This window comes from Bombina bombina, chromosome 6, assembly GCF_027579735.1.
Source record: "Bombina bombina isolate aBomBom1 chromosome 6, aBomBom1.pri, whole genome shotgun sequence".
Taxonomy (NCBI): Eukaryota; Metazoa; Chordata; class Amphibia; order Anura; family Bombinatoridae; genus Bombina; species Bombina bombina.
Window position 1 is genome coordinate 668,251,960 of NC_069504.1, and position 12,313 is coordinate 668,264,272.

A 12,313-nucleotide genomic window follows, 5' to 3' on the forward strand; every position below is an offset into this window, starting at 1 on the left:
CTCTCTCTCTATATATATATATATATATATATATATATATATATACACATATACAACATACACATGTATATGCATGCATATATACATTATAGCCCTTTCCATTTAAATACTTTGTCATATACTATATACCTTTAAACCCTTATATAATTTTAATATTTATGTGAATCATTTTTATTTTATATTGTATATACTAGTGTAAAACTTTATTTTAATGTATTTATGTTGTTTGGTGCAACTTTTTTTTAGCCCTAACCCTTTACACGAAGTCTTCACTTGCGCTAACCAGATAAGCACATATTTAGTTTGCGCTTGTGCAGTCATGTTTACTTTCAACTTGCAATATACACGGGCACGATAGTTAATGCTGGAGCAATATTTTAATATCATTAGCTCACCACTCGTAATCAAGATTTATATGTTTAACCCGTGCATTTCACTAATGAATTAGAGAATACCATGTGTTGCCCTTTAATGCTTCTTCATTGTATATACTAATGTAGGTTGAAAAAATCTGCCCTATTTGTCACTATATAACATTAAAATAGTCTGTTCAACATATTTACATAGTTTAAAAGCAAAAAAGTATCATAAACACAAATGGTAACCCAGTTTTATAATCTCAGTATTATTTCTATTCTCCCACACAGTCATTTATAATGCATTTGCAAAGGTGTGTACCTTTTTGATACACATGTATTACTATGCTTAGGTGGGGACAATTAACAAATACTGCCAATAAATATATATTTTGTATTGCTTATATAGATATGGAGAATACAAAATTATATTTTCATAACTACACTGATAAATATATATTCTAATACCTTGCTACACACTGAACGAAATATCTATTATTAATATATGTAAGATATGTACAAATGCATGCACGCTATTAAATATTTGCCAGTTGACAGGTCTGGTATTCATTAGTGTAAGATTGTGAGCACTAGCAGGCTAATGTTAATGGTATTGATTAATTAAATTTTGCAATCCTTCTTTCACCAGGTGTAATCCCCCCCCCATCTCCTCTCATCTACAGAACAAATGTTCCTGGCTAGACATCACTCGGAATTAACTCTTCACCTGCCAGAGATCCAGCTGTACAGTTCACAAGCACATAAACTGATCATCTCTGTATCTCAAGCACTTGGCTCTTCTCTCCCATCTTCAGGCTTTATAAACCATTCTCCTCCAGCAACAAGAGAAGCCAGAAGCCATCATTGGGTTCAAGGGCCCAACCATTCATGCACAAGCTCATTAAACCTCTTTTAATGAGCAATTAGTGCTTGTGGATGGGGCACAGGCTAATGGGGTCAGTTCTCTGCCCTGCCCCCTCTCCTCTCCTGTCCTTGTTTGTCAGCCTGTGGCACATTCCTTGATTTTAACCCCTCTCATTCCAAAGAGGACCACGACCATAAATATATAATATCTTGAGGTTGTTATTCATCGTCTATCTTTACACAATCTGTCATGATGTAAGGATATCCAATAGATCTTTAATTAAAAAAAGCTTATATTTGTTTTGATAAATTTAAAGGGACAGTCAAGTCAAAATTAAACTTTCATGATTAAGATAGAGCAATTTTAAACAACTTTCCAATTTACTTCCATTAACAAAATGTGCAGTCTTTTTATATTTACACTTTTTGAGTCACCAGCTCCCACTGAGTATGTGCAACTTTCACAGAATATACTTATATGCATTTCTGATTGGCTGATGGCTGTCACATGATACAGGAGGAGTGGTAATTGACATAAGTTTGAAATTTGTCAGAAAAAAAATCTACGCATTTAAAGTTCAGACTAAGGGGTAGATTTATCAAGCAGCGGATGCTGCAATCTACCCCTGAAGTTTATGGCTCGCCGGAAACTTAAGTTAAGAAGCTGCGGTTGTAAGACCGCTGCTCCTTAACTCATCCCCCACCTCTGAAGTGGCAGACAACAATCGTCCCGATCACATACGATCTGGATAATTGACACCCCCTGCTAGTGGCCGATTGGCCGCGAATGTGCAGGTGGTGGCATTGCACAAGCATTTCACTGGAAATGCTTGTGCAATGTTAAATGCCGACAGCTATAGTGAATCATGTCGGTCCGGGGTATGATAAATCTACCCCTAAGTGCTATTGCATTGTCTTTATATCATGTGTTTGTCATGCATATTATGTAAATCTACTGTATTAACTGGTCCTTTAACAATCATTTTACTAGGTCTACATGGCAGCTCCAGCTCTTATGTGTTGCTTGCTGTTAAAGTGACATATTTAACTGCATTACTCCTCTACCTCACGCATTTGTAAAACACAGAAAGCCCATCCTCTTGAATCATATTTCTGTTTCCTGTGTTAAAAATACTGTACAAGCAGAAGTGGTATAATTTGTCTTGTTAATACACTGCTTACTAGAAGATTTTACTGTATTAGGTTTTAATTTAATTCATTTCTAGAAAGATATTTTTCCTATTTTTGCAAGTGAAAAAAATATCCCATCTTATATCTATAGGCAGCTTTTTGCTCATTAATTTCTCTATGATATAAGAGATGAGCTCAACAGAATAACATGATAATTTGTGAGGTTGATACGGATTTGGGGGCCGATTTATCAATGTCTGGTGGACATGAAATGATGTACCGTATCATGTCCGCCAGACATTGTTGAATGCCTACAGCATATGCTGTTGTTGGTATTTAACATTGCACAAGCAGTTCACCAATCGGCCGCTAGCAGGGGTGTCAATCAACCCGATCTTATGAGATTGGGCAGATTCATTAAGAATGCTGCTTCTTAACTCCTGTTTCCGGCGAGCCATTCGGGACATGATAAATCGGCCCCTTAGAGTACTTATACATGTTTGTCTTTATGTGTTTGTCTGTATTTGTGTCTGTGTGTCTGTAAGTGTATGTGTCTGTATGTGTGTGTGTCTGTATGTGTAGGTGTCTGTATGTGTGTATGTATGTGTATGTATGTGTGTGTGTCTGTAAGTGTGTCTGTATGTGTGTATGTATGTATGTGTGTGTGTCTGTATGTGTATGTGTCTGTATGTGTGTATGTATGTGTATGTGTGTATGTATGTGTGTGTGTCTGTAAGTGTGTCTGTATGTGTATGTGTCTGTGTCTGTATGTGTGTATGTATGTGTGTGTGTGTGTGTCTGTATGTGTGTATGTATGTGTGTATGTATGTATGTATGTATGTATGTATGTATGTGTGTATGTCTGTGTCTGTAAGTGTGTCTGTATGTGTATGTATGTGTCTGTATGTGTGTATGTATGTATGTATGTATGTATGTCTGTGTCTGTATGTGTGTATGTATGTGTGTATGTATGTGTGTGTGTCTGTAAGTGTGTCTGTATGTGTATGTGTCTGTATGTGTGTATGTATGTGTGTGTGTCTGTATGTGTATGTGTCTGTATGTGTGTATGTATGTGTCTGTATGTGTGTATGTATGTATGTATGTATGTGTGTATGTATGTATGTGTGTATGTCTGTGTCTGTAAGTGTGTCTGTATGTGTATGTGTCTGTATGTGTGTGTGTGTGTGTGTCTGTATGTGTCTGTATGTGTGTATGTGTGTATCTGTGTGTGTCTGTAAGTGTGTATGTATGTGTGTATGTATGTGTGTATGTGTGTGTGTCTGTTAGTGTGTCTGTATGTGTGTCTGTGTGTCTGTATGTGTATCTTTATGTGTATCTTTTATAGTGACTATACCCTCAAAATTTGCTACTTATAAATAATAATACAGCACTACAACAGTATAATGACTGCTAACTTACAAGTAAGGCATATATAAATCTAGTTGCTTCACAAAACTAAAGAAATCATGTGGGCATGAATTTTAATATTGAGATAGATAGATAGATAGACAGATAGATGATGTAGTACTCCGTTTGTACCTATGCTCCCACATTTTTTCCTGTGCTTTACAGTTTTAACAAATATGTGCGCTTTAGCAATAAGGCACTATGCATTTTGTTTGGATTGATGAAAAGTTAAATCTCTTCAGAGGAAAATATTTGTCTTTATATTTGAGCACTGCAAGTGAAACTCTGGATAGTGTCACTCGGAAGTGCAAAGGGACAGCATGTAACTGGTGCTGTGGGGACAACGGCATCTCCCAGAAGTATAAAGTATTTCTTCATACTAAGGACTTTTTCTCTAGTTATCTGATACATAATGAAGCACTGCATTGAAATATTAAAACCATTTAAAATTGTTATTTTTTTAGCAAATGTTGCATTGTTTTGCAGTCCAATGATATAGCTTTGTTAGTATTGCCCTCCTCCTTAACCCCTCCCTGTCTCCTTCTGTACTAGCTCTATACAGGGAGTGCAGAATTATTAGGCAAGTTGTATTTTTGAGGATTAATTTTATTATTGAACAACAACCATGTTCTCAATGAACCCAAAAAACTCATTAATATCAAAGCTGAATAGTTTTGGAAGTAGTTTTTAGTTTGTTTTTAGTTATAGCTATTTTAGGGGGATATCTGTGTGTGCAGGTGACTATTACTGTGCATAATTATTAGGCAACTTAACAAAAAACAAATATATACCCATTTCAATTATTTATTTTTACCAGTGAAACCAATATAACATCTCAACATTCACAAATATACATTTCTGACATTCAAAAACAAAACAAAAACAAATCAGTGACCAATATAGCCACCTTTCTTTGCAAGGACACTCAAAAGCCTGCCATCCATGGATTCTGTCAGTGTTTTGATCTGTTCACCATCAACATTGCGTGCAGCAGCAACCACAGCCTCCCAGACACTGTTCAGAGAGGTGTACTGTTTTCCCTCCTTGTAAATCTCACATTTGATGATGGACCACAGGTTCTCAATGGAGTTCAGATCAGGTGAACAAGGAGGCCATGTCATTAGATTTTCTTCTTTTATACCCTTTCTTGCCAGCCACGCTGTGGAGTACTTGGACGCGTGTGATGGAGCATTGTCCTGCATGAAAATCATGTTTTTCTTGAAGGATGCAGACTTCTTCCTGTACCACTGCTTGAAGAAGGTGTCTTCCAGAAACTGGCAGTAGGACTGGGAGTTGAGCTTGACTCCATCCTCAACCCGAAAAGGCCCCACAAGCTCATCTTTGATGATACCAGCCCAAACCAGTACTCCACCTCCACCTTGCTGGCGTCTGAGTCGGACTGGAGCTCTCTGCCCTTTACCAATCCAGCCACGGGCCCATCCATCTGGCCCATCAAGACTCACTCTCATTTCATCAGTTCATAAAACCTTAGAAAAATCAGTCTTGAGATATTTCTTGGCCCAGTCTTGACGTTTCAGCTTGTGTGTCTTGTTCAGTGGTGGTCTTCTTTCAGCCTTTCTTACCTTGGACATGTCTCTGAGTATTGCACACCTTGTGCTTTTGGGCACTCCAGTGATGTTGCAGCTCTGAAATATGGCCAAACTGGTGGCAAGTGGCATCTTGGCAGCTGCACGCTTGACTTTTCTCAGTTCATGGGCAGTTATTTTGCGCCTTGGTTTTTCCACACGCTTCTTGCGACCCTGTTGACTATTTTGAATGAAACGCTTGATTGTTCGATGATCACGCTTCAGAAGCTTTGCCATTTTAAGAGCGCTGCATCCCTCTGCAAGATATCTCACTATTTTTGACTTTTCTGAGCCTGTCAAGTCCTTCTTTTGACCCATTTTGCCAAAGGAAAGGAAGTTACCTAATAATTATGCACACCTGATATAGGGTGTTGATGTCATTAAACCACACCCCTTCTCATTACAGAGATGCACATCACCTAATATGCTTAATTGGTAGTAGGCTTTCGAGCCTATACAGCTTGGAGTAAGACAACATGCATAAAGAGGATGATGTGGTCAAAATACTCATTTGCCTAATAATTCTGCACTCCCTGTAATGTTTATGCCATCAAAATATAGCTGTCTGGTTGGTATGACCTGAAGAGTAAGAAGCTGCCTATCCCAGTCACTATAATACTAGTACCTATATCATATAGATATAAATGTTACAACCCTGCAGTCTAGTCCCATCACAATATAAACCCTAATAACTGCTGATTGGGCCCCCAAACCACAACTATCACAACCTCTGACCCAGCCTTACCGCCATTAAACTATAACCATGACCTGGTTCCCCACCAATTGATAAAGGGGGTTTGATTTGATTAGGAAATACAATGGAGAGGTCTTTAAACCTAATAGAGGTCTAGTTAGTCACCGTTTAGGTTAATTTCAATAGGGTTAGACCCCTGTATGTCCCTCAAACCATGATCCTCCCTGCTTGTTTTTTTACTACTGTTTGTATTTGTATATACAGTATATATATATATATATATATATATATATATATATATATAAATATATATATATATGTGTGTGTATATATATATATATATATATATATATACATACACACACACACGTACAAAAAAAAAACAATTTGGAATTCCAAAATCCAAACTTTTTTTGAAATCCAATCCTTTCAATTAATATTTCTTAAAATATAATAAAATTATCAAAAATTATTATTTTTCTCCGCCTGTAAGTCACTATCGTCTCTGCCTGTGTCTTTGGATACTGTACTATATATCTGAGGGTATTATGAAAACAAATATATTAAAAATTATATTAAACAACCTTTAGGTTTGTAACTATTTTATTATATCTTTTCATGTGACAACACTGAAGAAATTACACTTTGCTACAATGTAAAGTAGTGAGTGTACAGCTTGTATAACAGTGTAAATTTGCTGTCCCCTCAAAATAACTCAACACACAGCCATTAATGTCTAAACCATTGGCAACAAAAGTGAGTACACCCCTAAGTGGAAATGTCCAAACTGGGCCCAAAGTGTCAATATTTTGTGTGGTCACCATTATTTTCCAGCACTGCCTTAACCCTCTTGGGCATGGAGTTCACCAGAGCTTCACAGGTTGCCACTGGAGTCCTCTTCCACTCCTCCATGACGACATCATGGAGCTGGTGGATGGTAGAGACCTTGAGCTCCCCCACCTTCTGTTTAAGGACGCCCCACAGATGCTCAATAGGGTTTAGGTCTGGAGACATGCTTGGCCAGTCCATCACCTTTATCATCAGCTTCTTTAGCAAGGCAATAGTCGTCTTAGAGTTGTGTTTGGGGTTGTTATCATGTTGGAATACTGCCCTGCGGGCCAGTCTCCGAAGGGAGGGGATCATGTTCTGCTTTAGTATGTCACAGTACATGTTCCCTCAATGAATTGTAGCTCCCCAGTGCCAACAGCACTCATGCAGGCCCAGACCATGACACTCCCACCACCATGCTTGACACACTTGTCTTTGTACTCCTCACCTGGTTGCCGCCACACACACACTTGACACCATCTGAACCAAATACTTTTATCTTGGTCTCAGGACATGGTTCAAGTAATCCATGTCCTTGGTCTGCTTGTCTTCAGCAAACTGTTTGCGGGCTTCCTTATGGGATGACAGCCATGCAGACCAATTTGATGCAGTGTGCGGCATATGGTCTGAGCACTGACAGGCTGACCCCCCACCCCTTCAACCTCTGCAGCAATGCTGGCAGCACTCATACGTCTATTTCCCAAAGACAACCTCTGGATATGACGCTGAGCACGTGCACTCAACTTCTTTGGTCGACCATAGCGAGGCCTGTTCTGAGTGGAACCTGTCCTGTGAAACCGCTGTATGGCCTTGCCCACTGTGCTGTAGCTCAGTTTCAGGGTCTTGGCAATCTTCTTATAGCCTAGGCCATCTTTATGTTCTTTGCCATGAGGTGCCACGTTGAACTTCCAGTGACCAGTATGAGAGAGTGTGAGAGCGATAACACCAAATTTAACACACCTGTTCCCATTCACACCTGAGACCTTGTAACACTAATGAGTCACATGACACCAGGGAGGGAAAATGTACACTATTATACAAGCTGTACTCTCACTACTTTACATTATAGCAAAGTGCCATTTCTTCAGTGTTGTCACATGAAAAGATATACTGTAATAAAATATTTACAAGAATGTGAGGGGTGTACTCATTTTTGTGAGATACTGTATGTGTCTGTCTGGGTCAGTACAATCATACAAGTACATGAGTTAATTATTCCACCACTCAACCACCATGCAGACATCAACTCTTTTGAAAACATTTTTTTTTTAAATTATCAGTAATTATTATTTAATTACTTGCTTTTTTTAATGTACTCACTGGTGTGCTTGAGGTAAAAAGTGTGTGAAAAGGTTAGATACTTGGACAACAGTGGCTTAAAATAAAGTGCTGGTTTAGTTTATCTACTTGAAAAACACAAATAAACATACAAAACAATACATAAATTGTCTTTTGATAAAATACCACAATCCAAATTATCCGTCAAAATAGTATTTCCGTTCTTTATAATGGGATTTTGCTCTTAAATCAGTATCAGTGCAATATATAGTACTGACCCTGAATCAGCAGACAGCGATATACCTAAGATAACACAAGAGAGATGGTGTTCCATAGTCTTCTAAAAAAAAAATGCTATTTTTACTTTTATCTGATGAACAATGAACCAGGATAACTGATTGCTAGCAAAACATTGCTACCTTATGGAATCTGTTTGGTTAATGTGTCCTGGAGATCATTTCCATCCAAGGGGTTAATGACAGAGACTGAATTCAAAAGATTCCAACATCTGCTTTTGTAAAAGTAATGGACCAATTTACGTACAGATTGGCCAAGAGCAAAAAAATACTTTGTTTCATCATACAGAGTCCTGTTTCTCATTTTGTTTTGTGGAGTCAGGCGGCAGGCCGCGAAGTGATGTGCTTCCAAACTAAAGCGGGATGAAGGTAACAGTACTGATGCCATCAACTACAGGACAATACATGTCAAATCACATAAAGAAAAACAGGCGTGTTTGTTAACAGCGTGTAACAGAAACACATGCAAATCACAAGCAGTTATCTACAAAATATGCACGAACAGGACAAGGAGCAACGTGACATGGTTAATACAGAGCGAAGGTGACCTGGTGACACAAATATGGTTAAAGTGTTTAGGCTTTATTTCTTTATTGGTGTAAGTTGAGCCAAGTCTAGTTTAAATTTCAGTCCAAGTTACAAGTTAGGTTAGTATAGAGATAAATTTACCTTATGATACTGATGGGTTTGAATGGTTAATAGGTCACTCCAAGAGAACATGAAGGTGACATAGGGACGCTGAACTATTTAATATATTTAAAAGTAACACAATAAAAAAAAAGTTTGTCAGGCAGTCACACATATGAGAAAGATAGAAACACTGCAATCCATTTCTTTAAATAACTAGTTTTCAAACCTGCCCGCAGTCCTCCCCAACGGTCCAGGTTTTCTGGATTACCTTCTCAGGTAAAATAACCATGGTTACTAATCAGCTGATTATTTCACCTGTGCTCTAGTTTAGATATCCACAAAATGTGGCCTGTTAGGCAGGCCTGAGGGCAGGTTTGAAAACCAGTGCTTTAAAGGGATGTTTGTATGACCTGGAGTCCTTCTTCGCCAAAAAGCTGTGATTAATTTTTCCCAAAGAACTTTGCAATATGCACAAATATGCATTTCTTGCTAGATTCAATTTAAATTTAAGACCGGTGTGCCTTGCAAACTATTTGTTTAATCCTGCAAAGGGTTAGATGCGTATGCTGCTCCTAACTGTGTCAAATGCTATGTTCTGCTCTTGCTGCACCCGACCATTGTGGTGATTAAAGACATTCGGCTAGATTACAAGTTTTGCGTTATGAGGGGTGAGGTATTAACTTGCACGTTATTGTCACTGCACACTTACCCAAGATGGCGTCCCTTAGATTCCGATTGGCTGATAGAATTCTATCGCAATATCGGATCATGTCCGCTCGCACAATGTTAAATCGGCCCCTAGGAGTTCGTCATTTAGAGTTGGTATGGCCTCAAAAATTATACTCTTATACCCAGAGTCAGAGATACAAGATAGTTAATTATAATAGGAGACCTAGGGGCCCATTTATCAAAGGGCTTGCGGACCTGATCCGACACTGCGGATCAGGTCCGCAAGACCTCGCTAAATGCGGAGAGCAATACGCTCTCCGCATTTAACATTGCACCAGCAGCTCACAAGAGCTGCTGGTGCAACGCCGCCCCCTGCTGACTCGCGGCCAATCGGCCGCCAGCAGGGAGCTGTCAATCAACCCGATCGTATTCGATCGGGTTGATTTCCGGCGATTCCTGTCCGCCTGCTCAGAGCAGGCGGACAGGGTTATGAAGCAGCGGTCTTTAGACCGCTGCTTCATAACTTGTGTTTCTGGCGAGTCTGAAGACTCGCCAGAAACACGGCCCTTCAAGCTCCGTACGGAGCTTGATAAATGGGCCTGCTAGACAGCGGAAAGGCACAATGGGTATTTACATTTACAAGGAAAAAAACGAAGGAAAATATTTATCCTGTGAATAAATGTATTGTGCTTGGCTGTAGCAAAGGTCTGAGTTTGTTTTTTGGTTCTCTCATACACATATCAAGTTCTTTACCTGAGCTTCCTATTCCTTTAGTTATATTTCAATATTGTAATCCATATGAAAAGATGAGAATCTCCTATACGGTGATTGGTTGTGATATAATAAAAGTATGTCTCTATGGTTAGTAGGTCAGCCATATATAAGAAAGGGTTCCACATAACACAATCTGACAGATACTGGGTTAATTAGTTGGTTCTGCTTTGAACCATAAGGGTATAATGATGGTTCAGTTGGTTCTGCTTAGAACCATAACCATAAGGGTATAATGATGGTCACCTCTACTATGTTTACAACTTCCTTTTACAATAATGTATTTGTTTTTGTTCTTTTCCCAATTGAAGGTTCATTAAACTATATATATATATATATATATATATATATATATATATATATATATATATATATATATATATATATATCTTCAACCTTTATATTAGACCTATATTATAAATATAATCCCACGTTGTGTGTGGACTAGAGTAGATGATGAGGGAAAGGGGAGTGGATGAGGAGTATATGGTAACACAGAGGATATATTTTTTCTGGATTGTAACATTTGACATAAATTCCTGCTTCAGAGGAAAGTGCTGCAGGGGAAACCTCGTAGGTCAGCATTTGCCCCCCAGACTGACTACAATTTTAGGTTTTAACCATTTTATACCAACAATTACAAATGGAGTGCTAATTTATCGCGCATCTGCAAATTGTAGCAATTATGGCTCAGAAAATTAACCAGAGGTCAGTGAATTAATCTTTATTCAAAAATAAAAATACTAGCATTTTTATTTGCTAAATAAGTAACTGCATAAAGCAATTATAAGGGGCTAAAGTTCTGGGGTGTGTGGTGTTTGAAAAAAATGGCACTGAAAAATGCTTTTACATTGCGTTTTATGGGAACTGTGTGTTCCCTGTAAATATATATGTATATTCCCATATTAAAACATAAATATATAGGTATATATATATATATATATATATATATATATACACATATATATTTAGAATTGCTACCCATCGCAGCGCGACTTACCCCTTTCCCTGCCCTAGTCTCACAGCATGAGAACGAGGCTCCCATTGGAGCCTATGGAAGTGTGCTGGTATTACAAAGTGGAGCGCAAATATCGCTTTAGCAGATGCAATATTTTGCCCTCCACTTATAATTTGGTCCAAAAGATTGCAAAATATGGGTGTAAAGAATGTAATTGGATAAACTGCTGATAAGAGTTTATGGTATTCAAAGCTGCTGCATGAACAACATTTCAAATGGGCTGAGCTCTCTCTCCCACGACCACTGATTCCTACCAATGCCTATTGTTTACATAGGATTTCTTAAGCTAATGCTGCAATATTAAAATTGTAAGTGTAGTCAGTGGTTTCAATAGACACAAAAGCAAATATTACACATGAGATAATAAAGTAGCTATTTGTAAACAATCTAATACACACCAGCAATGTAAACTGAATCAGTTGGAAGACATCAAATGGGAGAAAAAATTACAGTACAACAATCCTTTAATACTTTACATTCTCATTTTTTCATCAAAGTTTAACTGTAATAAAATGATTAAACCAACCCTTTTAAAATTAAATTCCACCCCATCTTCATTATTTTTAATTAATTTAACATGATTCTAATCATTAATTGAAGCTGTCACATCTGTTTGCAAAAATACCCAAGGTTCATTGCTGTATTTTCGAGCTTCCTTTTGGCAAATTAAAACCTAAAAGAAACAGGAGTACCATATGATAGAGGTTTTTGCAAGGATTTTCAGAGATCTTCAGGAAAGGAAAAGATACAAGGCCAAAAACATAATTTATGCTTACCTGATAAAT

General features: G+C 37.9%; 1 protein-coding gene and 1 long non-coding RNA gene across 2 annotated transcripts in view; one reads left to right on the plus strand and one right to left on the minus strand.

The window, feature by feature from the left end:
* ADGRA2 (adhesion G protein-coupled receptor A2) overlaps nt 1–12,313 on the minus strand; it is a 415,622-nt gene that overhangs the window by 232,420 nt on the left and 170,889 nt on the right. The gene's annotated exons all lie outside the window — the stretch shown is intronic.
* The window catches only part of LOC128663428 (uncharacterized), a 109,197-nt gene continuing 98,297 nt past the window's right edge, over nt 1,414–12,313 (plus strand). The window contains exon 1 of the long non-coding RNA XR_008402866.1: nt 1,414–1,475. This is a non-coding gene — a long non-coding RNA (uncharacterized LOC128663428). The remainder of the gene's footprint in view (nt 1,476–12,313) is intronic.